The following is a 13089-nucleotide window of genomic DNA, read 5'->3' as shown; positions in this document are numbered from 1 at the left end:
TTTACAGATAAGAAAACCGAATCCCAAGGAGGTTAAGTCATTTGTCCGAGATCATACAGCTTGTTAAGTTCCAGACCTATGAATTCAGGTATTCTTGCTCTAGCTGATAACAATTTCTCTCTCCATATTCCCTCTCAGCTTTCATATTCCCTGGTTTTATACCAATATAAAAATAGAAAGTATTTTCTTCTCCTCATTTAAGTCATGAAGGAAGAGTTCATAGGAAACAGTGAAGATAATTAACAGTATATTCTACATGCCAAAATGCAATGTGAAAATATTGTGAATCCTTTAACCTTGACCTACAGAAGAGACTTTGAACCAGCCTGTCTGTGCTCAGAGGATAGCATATGAGTCACACATGTTTTCTAGAACATAATGACTAACTGAATAAACAGCTTCTATTGTATAAGCATCACTCAGCTGGCTGCCTACTTTCCTATTCAGGTACTAGCACAACTGTGTGAAAACAGATGCAACCAAATACTAGTCCTTTATTCCAGGAATTTTAAGATCCCTAGCATTTTGAACTAACAGCATTCAAAGAACTATGCAGAACAATACCTTACACTAGTTCTCTCCTCCTGCCATCGAGATGGCTCTATCTGATTTAAGAAGTGTTCCCCGTGGCAAACCCCTCCTCAAGGCCCAATTAAGATGCTGCAGGACATATAAAGACCCTAAATATTACTATCTGAGCCCAATGAATTTACTATTTAATAGAATTCTGGACACAACATAATAGTTACTATCCACAATAGCATGTGCTCTTTCGCATGGTTTTGCCTTATTCTTCAGATTTCAGTTCACATGGCACCTTCTCCAAGAGACCCCCAGACCACCTAACTTACTGACCATTCCCTGTTCACTCTTTGGCACATAATCCCGTCTCTTCATGAGTCAATACTGCAGTCTGCAACTGTCTTATTTACCTATTTGCTTATTGGTTTTTGGGTTTTTTTGTTTTGTTTTTTTTACCATAGCTCTGTAAAAGAATATAAATTCCATGGAGAGAGGATCTTAACTATTTTGTTCATCACATATCACCAACCGCTGCAATACTGCCTCACACAGAACAAGTGCCCATATATATGAAGGTTTGCAGCAAAGATAAACCACATCGATGGTGGAGGTGCAGGGGACATTCAGAAAAGCAGTTTCCTGAAGAAGACATTTGGTGTGAACACTGCAGTAGTCTTGCCATGCAATGACCATGTTCAGTATTATTGGCCATTACAATTCTGCTTAAGATGACTCAGCGCTCCCAATCTTCAAACTGCGTAGAAATCTTTTTTATACACTCTGAAACCTCTTTATCTCACTTGGAAATGATTATCTAACCCTACTCATAGTCGCTGCTAGTAAAACACCATTGTGAATGTTCGGTATGATGCAGACTATTTGCTGAAGTAAAAATAATCAGCTCCTTTCAACAACACTACACACTACTCCTCAATGGGAAGTCATGGAATTTCCAGGATGATTTCTTGGGCAATGGACAAGTTTGAAGACCCCCAGGGAACGGAGGTCACATAGGAACACACATGTTTCCATGCCCTATATTTCACTGAGTAGCCGGTAGGGTGTTTGATGAGTTTCAGATTGTTCAGTGCTATTCTGCTGCAATTCTGATTCTGTATCCCTTGAACTACCTGCCAAGTGTGCCAGATTTATAAATGAGTTTGGCTCCTCAATTGGATACCCTAAATACAGAGCATAAGTAAAAGCTAATCAGCACCTTTTTATACCAATAAAAAGCATTGCTACAGGACAGGGGCGGAAATATGCTCCCTGCTTAGTGGTGATGAAAATGTATTTTAGAGTGAAGAATCCATTTCTTCTTGTTTGTAGCAATTGGGAAAGCTCACAGAGTAATAACATATAATTTCATTAAGAATACAAGGTGATAAGGACACATATGTAATACCTTAATCAATAAAGAAAAAAAAAAGAATACAAGGTGATCTGGATTTGCTAAGTGCTAAAGTAGTCTTGAAAGTTACATTAAGTTTTCTGTTACTCCATTCTCTTTAAGTAAATAGAAATGAAAGGTAAAGGAACCTTACTATTTTCTTAAGTGAGCCTCCCTTTGCCGGAAAAGCACAAGAACGGTTAGCGAATTGTTGCAAATTACAGGCATTGTTCTTTCAAAATGTCAGTTACTAACACCCCACTAATCTGTGGGGTTCAGAGGAAAAGGGAGACATAACAGGAGAGCACTTTTCTTTTTTACTGAAAGCAATGCAACCTTAATGCTATGCACTCTACACAATAAAAAAGAAGCGTTTCTATTGAGGAAGACAATAAATTTACCTGTCAACAACTTCTACTTTGGGGCTTCAAATGTCAGACTTGATCTACACCTAAACGTGAATCGGGTGGTAAAACAGATTATGTAGAAGTATCAACAACAGCAATTTTAGGGACATATGATTTCCATGGTATTTGATCCTGCCTAAAATCGAGAGGGGCCTGGCCTGGGATTATGAGTTCACTGGAAAGCTAAATGAAATAATTTGGAAAAAGGTTGTGCCATTGAATATTGCCTTGGAAACACCAAGGAGAAGCTGTAAACGCATGTCATGAACAGTCCAAGGCTACAAAGGTTAGAGCCTCTCCCTTCAAAAGTGGCCCAGAAGGATAACTTTCGGATTTTATAGAACCTCAGCCTGTAACAGTCCATGGTGAACATGAAGCACTGTATTTATGAGCACACATGCTTCTGAAACAACATGATAGAAAGGACTATATTTTAATGCAACTCAATTAAAAAAGAGAGGGAAAAGATGAGACTTTTCCTTTACCTACCCCCCAAAAATTGTTTTTAGTTTTAAAAATACAGAGAAGCACTAACTCAATGAAATCATTTCGCTCAGTGATATTTTCCGTGCAAAGCTGGATTGATACCACCCCAAACTGGGTTATTTTTTTCATTGTTTCGGCTTCCATGTCATTGCATTTATTATAAAAATAGCACCACTTCCACTCCTCTTCAGAAGGGAGAGAATTCATGTGATCATATCAGAAAACCAGGTCTAAGGGATCAAGTAAAATAATGCATCCAAACATTACTACAACAGATAAAATTTTAGAAGCTGAATTATTTCTTATTTCTAAAAGTCTAATTTATAGTACCAATTCATCTTCTACCTTCCTCACACTCCTTTATTATTTCTTCTTCTTTTTTTAATTAATCCTCACCAGAGGTTATTTTTCCATTGATTTTCCGAGAGAGTGGGGGGAAGAAGGGAGAGGGAGGGGAAGAGAGAAAGAGAGAGAGAGAGAGAGAGAGAGAGAGAGAGAGAGAGAGAGTAGAGAGAGAAACATCGACTTGAGAGAGACATATCGATTGGCTGCCTCCTGCACACCCCAACTAGGGCTGGGGATCAACCTACAAACCAGGTACATGCCCTTGATGTGGAATAGAACCTGCGACCTTTCAGTGCACGGGCCTACTCTCTAACCACTGTACCATGCTGGCCAGGGCAGGGTAGGGACATTGTTGAGGACATGTACACTCTCAAAGTGACCATGAGCAATCTTTTTTCATATTACTCAGCCAGGAGCTCAGGATTCATGACTGGTCAGGAATTAAAGGAGACAGGACTGAAATCTGGCCAGGTCTGGCCTGACATTAGATGGATACTGATGGTCATTAAGTAAATGACTACGATATGACTATTGTTCGTAACAAGAGGGGGGGGTGTGTGTTTTGTAATCTTAAGATAGAAAGCAATGTTTTGCTTTGTATTGTGTCTTCAGACATGGCTTGTGGGGAGTGTTAGGGAAGGCCATGCCCTGTATTTCACTGAGTAGCAGGTAGGGTGTTTGGTGAGTTCCAGATCACCTTTCCTGAGGGGAGCACAGGACTTTCAGAGCCTTCATTAAAGATCCATTTGTTCCTAAGACCTACATGTTTATAAGTGCAGGTAAGTGCTATACAATGCCCCCATGCTCCAGTGGAGATCATGAGGAACTCTCCTGCAGTATTCATAGTTAGAATTACACATCTGATCTGGAAGTTTTTGTTCATAGCATGAATTCACATATAACAAACCAGACACACTGATTGAAATCAGGCAACAGCTGATTATTAGCACATGAAAGGAGACCGCACACTCTTAATTCTACAGAAAGGTTCCTTCCCCACAAACCCACCAATGCACTTCTGACTCTCAGGGGGTGGAGAGATGTGGGTTGAAGAATTCTTGGATCTCTTCCCTCACTGAAAGTATACACTGCCCAGGTTTGAATTTGGAGAACTAGTTTATACAATCAACAAAAGAAATTTTGCAATGTCTGGCAAATGCACTATATGGATGTCATGGTGCATATTTAAATGGAAAAATGATTTCTTAATTCAGATGAATCACCAGGATTCCTGGAACTCCAGAACACAAAAGCAACAATTAAAGTCTCTACTGCTATATAGACTTTTGCTACTTTGGAAAATATCCCGGAAAATATTCATTTGGCCAGAAATATTATCATAGTTTCATTCAGGATTAGAAATAGTTGTGTGTTTTTTAATCATTTGTTCATTTGAAAAGAATCTACCTTGACTATTTTAAAGCATATCAGGATCATATCTAGTTATAAATAGAAATTGCAATACTAGTATTATCTTATCTTCTTTATAATTTTTAAATGAACAAAACAGTAAATAAATGAGTCATTTTCTAGGAAAGTATGTAGCCAAGAGTTCCTTTTAGTACAATGCTTGTCTTAATTAAATGTGAGTCAGTAAACTTTATGAAAATAATAGCAGTTTATGGAATATTATTATTTACAAAATATGTACCCTAACATACCAAAGTTAAACTGAATACTGTCTAACTTTCATAAAAACTAAAGGATGCAAAAAAGTGAGGTTATAAAATAGTTGATCCCAGAGAAAACTTTTGCAATGAGCAATTTATTTCCTAATAATTTCTGGAAAGCAGTCTGATTGTTAAGAATTGCCAAAAAGACTACTAGACTAGAATAATTTAGTTTCACCAAAAACAATTATCTATTGTGTCCCTTAACCTCAAAGCTATGATAGTAAATACATCCTTAAAGGCCATGTAAAACACTTAAAATAACTTTAGTAATGTTCTTAAATTGCAATAAATTTCCACAGGCCTAACTTATATTTTTTAAAAATTGTCATCAATTATGTGCTGCAGTTGCAAAGGACACCAGTGTTTCATATTTTGCTTCACTTTCTACCTTGACTTCAGCAACTTTACCTCAAGAAAAGACCATTCTCCTCAGTAATTTGATAAAAATATGATGTTTAATCTGCTCATATTGGTTTATTTTCAACAGTTTATAAATAATAAGAAAATGAGTGAAAATATTTTTTCACCATGTAAAAATGTTAGTATGGGAAAAGACATAAAAAACATAAATAAACTGAAAATATACTTCCATCATAGATTAACAGACAGAGGATTCCTGTCATAACACATAAGCAACCAAGAATCATCTCACTAGGAAAAGAGGAATCCTCCATAGATGAAAAACAAGTTGTCAATAAATATATGAAAAGCTGTTTATCTTCCAATAAAAATTATGTTAAGTATAGGTATTTTTTCTGAAGAAATTAATAAAAAAAACATTTAAAAATATTGACAAAATGTGTTGTTGGGAAGAGTATGCAGAAATAGAAACTCATACACCATCATCAGATTTATCAATTTAAACTTTTACCACTTTTTGAAGAACTATTTAGCAAAAAATAAGTATAAATGCTTTAGTCATTTAGCTTCTAAGGATATAACTTACTAATCATTCCGAAATGCTTATTGAGAAATCTACTAATACTTTTCATAAAGTGCAAAAAATACATAAAAATATATACAAGAATGCTTATTTCACATTGTTTAAAATTAAAAATGAAAACCTAATCAGTAGATTAAATAAATTAACAAATAGCATTGGGATGTAATAGCAGGAAGTTTTGACAAGGACATATATTTATTTGTTTGCATATGGTCCATTTATGAAGCTCCATGATGGCAGATCATTGATCTAAGTTCACACTTGTGCATCTTAGTGTCACAAAACACGCTGAATGTGGAACCATGACCAGATTTCTATAACAATTCTGCAATCATAATTGTCACTAAAATATTTCTCTAAAAATTTCATCAAATTTTATGCATTGTTTTTCCCCAAGACATTTATAACGAGGGGGGGAAAGTTTGTTGCCTTTTTAACACACTAGGTGTAAACAAGTTCAAGAACAAAAGCTTATGCACAAAATGCATCATATCTATCAGGAGTTACCATGTGGAGGCCTCGCTGCCATTAAGCTGTACAACCTCCACAGGAAAGCAGACCACTGGTCACTCCTCCTTTACACACTCCATCCCTGGCTTTAGTCACAAAGGATGATTTAAAGGGAAAGATACTACTTCACTAAAATTATATCTGGAAGGCATTGTAAATTACAAGAATATAAAAAATTATATTTATTGAGCTTTCACCTGTACTTTTCTAAGAAGGGCCCATTTTACCTAGGATAATTTATAAACATAGGAATTTACTATTATTGAAGCAGATGTCTTCCTTTTACATGTTATAAATCAAGGTATCTTGACTTACCAATTTCATTTGATCCAGAATATGTTCTGGTTGTGTTTTCATTAGCTTCCTTTGTTAGAGTTACCTTAACAAGACCAGCTGAGAATGAACACTAATAATGGTATCTGAAATTTATAGTCTCACGAGGGAAAATAACAATTTGCAAGAGGTAAAGAAATAAGGAAAACTAAATATTAACAAGTCAATTGGTCAAAACAACTTCTCATAAGAAGAGCACTGTTGTATGTATACTCTATGCGAACGCTTGACCTAAATGTCCCTTCTCTGTGTTCAGGTTATTGATTGCTTAAGAAAGATAAAAGGCCAATTTTGGAGAAGGACTTAATCAAAACCTTTATGAAGGAAATTTGTGTCTTTTCCATATAAAGTTATTCTTGGATTAAGACCCTGCAATATACAAATGCATACCATCCTTTAAAAGCATGGTAATAGGTAATAATCCATTATTACCATTAGGTGGTAATAATCCATTAAGGATTAAAAGTTCCTTTCTTGAAAAAGTTATATTCATTTTCAGGCAGTCCTTGTTTTGTGCCTCACTATGCCAACCAAAACCTGTGTGTATTGAGATGGTGACCTCCCTTTACATGGTTCTGTGCTACCTGGCATCAGGGTGCAGTTCCAATATGCATACATTTCAGTTAACATGCTACTGAATACAGTGAGTGCTGACTGTATCCTGTCTAGTCTGCTCGGTTTCATACAAAAGACACTGATGTTATGGGATCAGGTTACAAGTTACCTGAGGGCAAAATTTTATCTAACAGTTCAAGACCTATCACCCTAATGCCTGCACTGCTCTTTGTCTTGTTGAGGACTGTGAAAACTTGAACAACAACAAGAAAAGACAACAACAAAAATACATTATTTTGCAGTTCAATAGACTGGATTCTCAGGTAATATTTTTTAAATGATAGCTGACATACAATTTTGAGCTACGTTCTGACCTGATTATTTCATAGAATCGATGCAGATAATTGTCTGCTAACAACCTAATGTTATAATGCTGATTTGCAAAGATGGTGGATTACATCCTAGTGCCAAGTAGAGTTAGTACATACCTCAAAGCCAGGACTCAGAGGAGACTTAGAGATGAAGTTGTAAAAGCAAAAAGCAGGCAAAGGAGCAGAATAAAGGGAGGAAAAAGACAAAAAATATATAGTGTTATTGAAGGAAAGCAATGCACATTACTCAATAATGTTTTATATAGGTTTGTTTTCAAGAAAAAGCAAACTGTTATACTAATTAAGTCTTTGTGGCAACACAAACAGCTGGGTTGGAAATTACTTTTTAACATTTCAATAGAATTATAGACACAAACTCAAGATTGCAAAAACAATTTACAGTTGTGAGCTGGTGAAGGTAAAAAAAAAAAATCAAAATACTGCTTGCCATGGTGTCAGTGATGACAGATGGTTCTTTCACCTTGTTGAAAATAAATTATAGACAGAATGAAGCATTTTTGACCTTTAGGTTAAAGATTAGATTTTCTTCACAATAATTTATCCTCTCTATGGGAAAAGGAAGAAAAATGTCATCAAAGTAATCAAATGTTACACTATTGCTTTCTGCCTACTGGCAAGAATAAGTCAGTGATTTACAAACCTGGAAATTCCAATACGGGCTTAGAGTTATAATGAGAGAAACATGCCACATGAATTGTTTGTTCATGTTAGAGTCTTTGTTGCATATCATTGTTTTCTGTCTGATTTCATTCAAGGTTGAAATATAATTCAAAAGTGAAAAGCTATTCTGAATGCTTTTATAAGGAGAAGGAATATCGATGAAACATATAAGAAAAATCTTGGTTAATTAGACAACACATATCTGGTAATTTATAATGAATATGTTCTTTTTCATCGCTGTTCCTTCAAGCCTTTTTGAGAGTGCTATCTTTTAACTAAAAAACAAATCAAAACTAAAATAGAGTTGACTCTTTTTCATAACAAAAATGCATGACTGGTGTGGCTCAGAGGTTGAGCATCAACCTATGAACTAGGAGGCCACGGTTTGATTCCTGGTTAGGGCACATGCCTGCGTTGCAGCTCTGTCCCCAGTGGGGGTAATGCAGGAAGCAGCTGATCAATGTGTCTTTCTCATCATTGATGATTCTACCTCCTTTTCCCTTCCTCTCTGAAATCAATAAAAATATATTTTTAAAAAAATGCATGACTGTGTTTTGCAAACAGTGATATTTCTGGTGTTGAATAAACTTTTGCACTTTGAGGAAAAACTGTAGATTTTTTTTATCTTTAGGCTCCTTGATAACTACATACATGATGTAAAGTACATTTTCATGTTTATTGGCTATTTTTTTTTTGTAAAGTGTTCAAATATTATGCCTATACAGGACGGAGTTGTCTGTCTTCTAACATTTTTAGAGATGGTTTTTATACATTCTAATTTAGGTTTTTATAGTATACTACAGGCCCAGTGCCCTCTTGCAGTCTAGGACCCCTCGGGGGATGTCCGTCTGCCAGCTTAGGCCCGCTCCTGGGAAGCAGGCCTAAACTGGCAGGTGGACATCCCCTGAGCGGTCCTTAGCGCTGCTGCCATCACCGCTGCGCTTGCCAGCTGTGAGCCCTGCTTCTGGCTCAGAGGCGCTCCCCCTATGGGAGCATACTGACCACCTATATTAAGTGTCTGCCCCCTTGAAGTCAGTGCGCATTATAGCGACTGGCCGTTCCTCCTTTCGGTCTATTTGCATATTAGGGTTTTATTATCTAGGACATACATTAAAAACCCTCCCATTTTGTGACTTGCTTAATGGCATATCTTCCTAGTCTCTGACTTGCTCAATGGTATATTTCAATAAAAATAAGTTCGTAATTCAAGATCCTTTAATCCTAAATTCTCTTCTGCAACTGTCTAAAAGTCTCTAAAATTGATATAATCTCAATATGTCTATTTATATGTAATGATGCAATATATTAGTGAGTCCAACTCAAGCATCTGCTGCATTTTTCTTGTTTCTTTCTAATATTGGTGATAATTTACAAAATGATATACACCTCTACATAGCTATCTGCCATAAATTGACTACATTTTGGATTTTCTTAAGATGGAATGCTTTATGGTTAGTATAATTGATACAGTTTACTGCCAAAGTTGATGAGAGATAGAGCTTGTCATATAACCTGTGTTGTTATCCTCTCTTCCTATGTTAGCAACATGATTGAAATTGGAAATTCAATTTATGTGCCAAAAATAGACAAATTAATGAAATTACCCATATCTTCATCTGCATGTGAAATGGAGATTTTGTAGTCAAAACAGTGAATCAAGTAGGGAAGAGAAAAATCATTTTCTTACATTTGAGAGAAATCTATATACCAATCATGGCCGACTTGCAATATGGGTGATCTGGTGGCATTAATGAACAATGCCATTATCCTTTTCAGTAATGGAAAATGTCCTTTATGGTAGATAAAACTAATAGGTTTAACTGTTATTGCCATAATATTACCTGTGACTAAGCACGCACTACAAATTTTAGACCATAGTTACTGGCCTTTCACGACTTGCCTAGGGATAAAAAGGGACATACTCATTGTACTCCAAGCATGCCTGGGTAAAGCAGGGTAGTTTCGCCCTATAAAAAGGAGCCAAGGCCTGGCCCACAGAACTGGGATATCCAAGGCCTCCTCAAGGTGAGCCAACGTTTCCTCTTTTCTCAGGAATTGGATAAAAAGAGACATAAATGCACCCATGAGGGTACAATGGGCTCTGATGTACAGAAAACAATTCTGAGAGCCGCTGTGTCAGTGCCACACATTATTCCCAGAGGCATTTCTCATTGAAAGTTACCTGCAGGGCATTTCATACAAGGTTATGAACGTTTATGATCATATTTTTCAAAGTATCTTATGGCCCATAAGTATCTGATTTGATCACAATTTTACAAGCATTCTTGATAGACATGTTAAAGTACAATTTTTAATAGTATACTTTAAAAATATAGTTAAGCATTCTACTACAAAAATTTGCATTCAGTAATAAAACACTAGCGATTTCAACATTTGTTGTAAAATATAATTTGGAATTAGGTATCTCAAAAAATTAAATAATTATTTAATTTGGTTAAATAGGCAATTTAATAATGTGGTTTAAAACATGAAAACCTGTGTTAAAGACTACAGGCAGTCCTCGGGTTACGTCCGACTCGACGTACGTCGTTTTGTGGTTATGTCACCATCTCCCATTTATTTATTAAAAAAAAAAGTTCCGTCATTTCGATGTATGTACATATATGCTTTATGTTTTTTATTATTTACTGTATTTACCACAAGTAAAGGTGAGGGATTTTTATCTTTCTTTTAAATATTTTTACTGTTTCACTTCATTACTGCCATGTAAGTGACATAGGTGCTTACGTAGGTGGGTTCCACCTTATGGCGAAAATCGCGTTATTTTGCTCCGTAGGAACGGATCTCCGACGTAACCTAAGGACCTACTATATAGTTATGTAACCTAAACTACAGTTATATATAAATTACATATTTATACATATATGCATGCATATGATAATTTAAATGTATAATTTAATCCATACTTATAAAACTTAACTTATATATGTGATGTTTTAAAGTATTTATATATGTGTGTATATATCTATAAACATCTATAGTGTATATGTTATAAAAAGTTGGCTTAGATTTAAAAGAAGAATCTTCAGCATTAATCATCTAGATCCTAATCTATTCTAATGACGAATGACTTTAGAGCTTTCGATTTCTTGTGAGATATTAAATAATTTTTAAAAAACTTTTTCTGGTAAAACTGAAAACAATACACAATTAATTTATAATTTTATTTCTTAAACTTGTTTATAAATGTCTATCCTGTAAACAGTATGACTCTCAGTGACTATCCTCAAAAGCAAAAGTAGCTGTTGTAACTTGTAAAATCACAACTTATAAAAATTCAAATTAAATCAAGAAACTTCAGATTTGGGAAGGTGACAATGAAAAGTTATTTGAAAAAATAAATAGCTTTTGCCCTGGCCCGGTGGCTTAGTTGGTTGGAGCATCATCCTGTATACCTAAAGGTTGTGGGTTCGATCCCTGTTCGGGGGCATGTGCAGGAGGCAACCCATTGATGTTTCTCTTTCACATCAATGTTTCTCTCTCTCTTCCTTCCTCTATCTCTCAAATCAACAAAAATATACACTTGGGTGAGATTAAAAAAAAGTAAATAGCTTTTGATTTAAGCACCTTTCGGTAAGAACATCACTATTTCCAATTAATACAAGTTTATGGAGCAATATATAGTCACACACATACATTCTGAATGTTACAAAATATAATACATTCTTCTAGTTATTGGTGGAATTTAGTACCTGCTTTCTCCCAAAACAGAGTACGAAATTTGCTTAATTATCAAAATGAGCATTCAATTGAGTTATATGTCTGGTTTAGGCTATAACAAATTAAAGTGATATAGAGATCACAATAAAATATGTTTCAAACAAGAAGCTAATAAATAAAACTTTTTAGGTGTCTTAAAAATGTATCATCACTCTCCACTCCAAGAAGGATTTATTTATCCTAAAAGCTATAGTATTTTTAAACTTTTTTCTTTAATTAAATTTTACATCAGCTAGATTATAAAGAGTTCTTGTAAAATCCATTGTGGGATGGAATAGATATGGGTAATTTAAAGCCTTACATGATTAACTACTTTCAGGAAAAAAAAAATGTTCTTATTTTAAATAATTCACATAATTACCACAATTTTTATTTTGTTTTCAATGTTTAAAAAATCCAAATTTAATTTTCCTAAAGATAATATTTAAGCCATGTCAATGAATTATATATTTTACAGCTAATGGAATGCTTTAATGTGTTAAATGCTATTTTTCTCACAGCAGTTGTCAATAGTGTCCTTCTGACCATACACTGGAATGTATGCTAGTAATGCCATGCAATTAAAGACTCTCATATTTCCATTAAGATATGGGTGGGGAACATTTTTTCTGCCAAGGGCCATTTGGATACTTATAGCATCAATCACAGGCCATCCAAAATAATCAACTTAAAAATTAGCCTGCTATCTTTGGTCAACATTTAATTAACTCACCCCGAATGTCTTGGCAGGACCAGACCAAATGATTTCAAGGGCCTTATACGGCCCGTGAGCTGGACATTCCCCACCGCTGCATTAAGAGAACATTTCAAATTTTCTCCCCGAATAAATATCCAGCTATGCCACAAAGTACCTTAATAATCTTCAGAGAAAAACATTGCTCATCTCTATTTTCCAAATTTTGGCAAACTATGTTTTGTAAAATTCACACATCAGTTTGTGCTGCTCTGGCCCTGTGACCACAGTGAAACCTCACACATTTTGTAAACTCACAGATAAAAGCAAACTCCAAGCTGTTGGATATCTGATGAAGCCTTGACCAATCTACAGCACAGGCCCCAGGGATACATTTACACCCTGGCTGTGTCCTCCCTTGCAGGGAGGGCACTGTCTTGGCTGACACTGCTGTCACAT

The 13089-nt window shown here is 35.3% G+C and overlaps 1 protein-coding gene across 1 annotated transcript in view; it reads right to left on the bottom strand.

Moving 5' to 3' along the window:
* The window catches only part of PRKD1 (protein kinase D1), a 311163-nt gene that overhangs the window by 61984 nt on the left and 236090 nt on the right, over window positions 1–13089 (bottom strand). The window lies entirely within an intron of this gene.

The sequence above is a fragment of the Cnephaeus nilssonii genome (assembly GCF_951640355.1).
Source record: "Cnephaeus nilssonii genome assembly, chromosome: 4".
In the NCBI taxonomy this organism is placed as follows: Eukaryota; Metazoa; Chordata; class Mammalia; order Chiroptera; family Vespertilionidae; genus Cnephaeus; species Cnephaeus nilssonii.
This window is presented reverse-complemented; position numbering and strand designations above follow the sequence as displayed.